Here is a 3,058-nt window from a genome sequence, read left to right on the forward strand (position 1 = left end):
AGTACGCTCTTTAAAAAATTTACACCCTGTGGGGCTTATCCCACAGCGATAATCGTCATCTGTCTTGCCCGCGTTTCCTTTCTTTAACGCGGCGAGCCCAGTACTTCCCAGTTACGAACGGCATGCGCGTTATCAGTGTGACGGAGAATTCTCGACAGGAAAGTAGCGCGCGGCGAGTTTTCAAGAAAGGAAACGCAAGCGAGGCAGACATAGAGAAAGAAATTTCAACAAGAGCTGACACTCCCATAGAGCCCAGCGGCCGAATTGACTGTAGCGCACCAAGCGGATGTTGTTGACTTCTTCCGGTTTCGGTTTTGGGCGCGCGCGTTTTGAACACCAGTTGGTACACGCCGCGCCGGCTCCGCTGCTCGGCACGGCATTCTTTTTTTTTTCCCCACTTCTGCTGAACCTCGCGTTGCCTTGGCGTGGAATCGATTCATTATTAAGTAGAAATGACTGCGCCGAATCTGTCAGCTGCAATCTCATAAAGAAAATGAAAGAAGTCTTCTGAAATGATGAAATGTTTATTTTGCTCTATATAAATGCTCGTTCCGGGCTTCTGCATTCATCCAAAGTTGTGGCACCAGGTAAGCAGCAGTCGTTGCCGTACGATGCTCCACCGGATTCCATCAGCTGAAAGAAAGTAAATTACAAGCATGTATCATTTCGGTATATTGACCTAACAGGAGTATTGCGTGTAGAGGCGAATCGTTCGTAAGTGGTGAATGAGCGACTTTTAAGTACATTTCGCAGCAAAGACTCCTCCCAAACAATGCCATAAAATCAGAACATCCGATTTTCAGGCACCCCTCCTTTCCCGGGCGTTATTTCCTGCACTTTAAGTGCACAAATACACGGGTGACTGCGCGTTTCCAAAACAACTTGGCCTCAGTCGACACGATGGTACGCCAAGTACACAAAGGTGGCTACAACACAGGCTCAGCCAGACCATGTTACACGCTCGCAGAATGCCTTGTAATCGCACTCAAGTCAGACTCGTGGGTGCAAAGCCTGTTTTCAGTCGCTCAGAATACATAAATGTCATGTTCTTGAGCTCCTCCGTGTTATCTTTTACGCGTCCTGCCGGCGCATGCAACACTCCCGTGTTATCACTCTCGGCAATCGCTCGTCGCGTTTTCGAGAAGCGTGAGTACCGAAATAAGATATATGTTGTTGCAGGGCTATAAAATGCGTCACAAACTTGTCCCACTAAAATTCAGTACACGCAAAACTAACTCGCTATGGCCAGCTTGCTTTTTTGCTAACAGCTTCAGAACCCCAGGCGCGGCGAGCAAGCCTCAAGATATCCCAAAAAGTTACCAAATAAATTACAATACTTCTTCGGGTCAGAGAATGCTTCACGAACTTCTACTAGTAAGATTCAGTACACGCGAAACTAACTGCGGCACACAGCCGAGCTGCTTTTCGCTAACTGCGTCAATAAGCCGGGCGCGGCAACCGTGCTTCTAAACTACCCCAAATATAACGACGTTAGTTACAATAATGTTGGGGGCCACAGAATGCGCGAAAACTTGTCTTAAGCGCTACGACGTAGTACACGCATGCACACGCGCAAATGCGTCACACGGCCGAGCCGGTTTTCGCTTACTGCGTCAATAAGCTGGGCGCGGCAAGCGTGCCCAAAAACTACCGAAATAAGTTACAGTAATGTTGGGGCTCATAAAAAGCGTCGCAAACATCTCCCAGGACGAGGCATTAACTGAAGTTAACTGCGCTAGGACGGCGGTGCTGTTTTTCGCTAACTGCGCCACTCGAACTAAGCCTAATTGTGATTAAAATGAGCCGCACACTGTCAAACACAATTTCTCACCTTGCCGTAGTCCAGTAGTGCAGTGGTGCCATGTCGAAATGCAGACGACACGCAAGAGAAGCATAGAAAAGGCCGAGAGCCCAATAAAATGGGCTATATCCAAAACAGACGGGTCACCGAGCACGCGAGCTTCGCACGTACGACCGTCCACGTTCACTCCTGCGGCTTGTCTGGCGAATGACGTATGCACGCGCGTGTGGCGTGCCGCTAGCTTGTTGCTAGGCAACGCAGCAAAAAGTTGCAAAGTATAAGTTCATTCACACGCAAAACTTTTTCACTTTTAGTGGGAAGAAATAAAAAAAATTAAACGTTGTCTGGAAGTTTATTTCACATTCTTTTTTTCTGATGCTCGCGTCAACTAACGGTTGTTGTTGAAACTAGGCGTGATGTGTTTCCTGTTGCCAGTTTTTGAAGAGTGTCCCCTCTTGTTGAATTTCTTTCTCTGTGAGGCAGATGATTATTGTTGTGGGACTAATGTACACGTCCTGAGAGATGCTTTGAGTCCATGTGTCAAGATCGTCAATGGCGTCGGGAACTGAATTGCGAATGTGTCAGAATTTATCCCAGTTTACAATTTCTATGGGACGTCGAGTAGATTGAGTCAGTGAATTGAGCTAAATTTTTCTGTCTTTGATATAGTGGTCGCTCCCGAAAGAGTTGTATGTGTTGGTCCAGCGGCTGTGTACTGTGTTCTTAGTGGACGTGAGGTCTCGAGTGGTTTTAAGTTTGGCACTGTTGCCTATTCTAGTTGGGTGATCTAGATTATTGATGAGGGACAGGCCCTCATACTGGATGAATGTCCAAAGTTGTGTTCTGCAATTCTTCTTGTAGCCCCAACTTGTGTCGTTGGCGTTGAAGTCACCGACCACTATAAGGGGGTGATTGCCGCTAATGGAAAGGGCCTTTCGAAGGGCTGCTAGTAGAGGGACTGCGGGGCCTTTGGGCGGGCCCTATATATATTGAGAAGGAATAGGCGGCCGCATTTGCGAGTTCTCAGGATAAGCTTGGCAAGATGCGTTTGTATATGGTTCACTTCCAGGGGATGGTCCGTACCCATTAGGTTACAATGGACGAGTATGGCAATCCTTGGTAGTGTCGTTCCCTCCCGTTCATATCGTGGTGTAGTTACAAAGTTTCTGTGCTTGTAAGGCGATTATGGGGGGAATGTTGGGATTCGGAAGGGTTTGCGGGTGTTGTAAGTGTCATTTCGCACGGAGACTCCTACAA

At 47.7% G+C, this 3,058-nt stretch overlaps 1 long non-coding RNA gene across 1 annotated transcript; it reads right to left on the reverse strand.

The window, feature by feature from the left end:
* Positions 1-505: 505 nt before the first annotated feature.
* Positions 506-1,982, reverse strand: LOC139056388 (uncharacterized). Its single transcript, XR_011512330.1, has 2 exons — positions 1,832-1,982; positions 506-633 (listed from the first exon to the last, which is right to left on the reverse strand). It is a non-coding gene; the product is annotated as an uncharacterized lncRNA (long non-coding RNA).
* Between the last annotated feature and the right edge of the window lie 1,076 nt (positions 1,983-3,058).

This window comes from Dermacentor albipictus, chromosome 1, assembly GCF_038994185.2.
Source record: "Dermacentor albipictus isolate Rhodes 1998 colony chromosome 1, USDA_Dalb.pri_finalv2, whole genome shotgun sequence".
In the NCBI taxonomy this organism is placed as follows: domain Eukaryota; kingdom Metazoa; phylum Arthropoda; class Arachnida; order Ixodida; family Ixodidae; genus Dermacentor; species Dermacentor albipictus.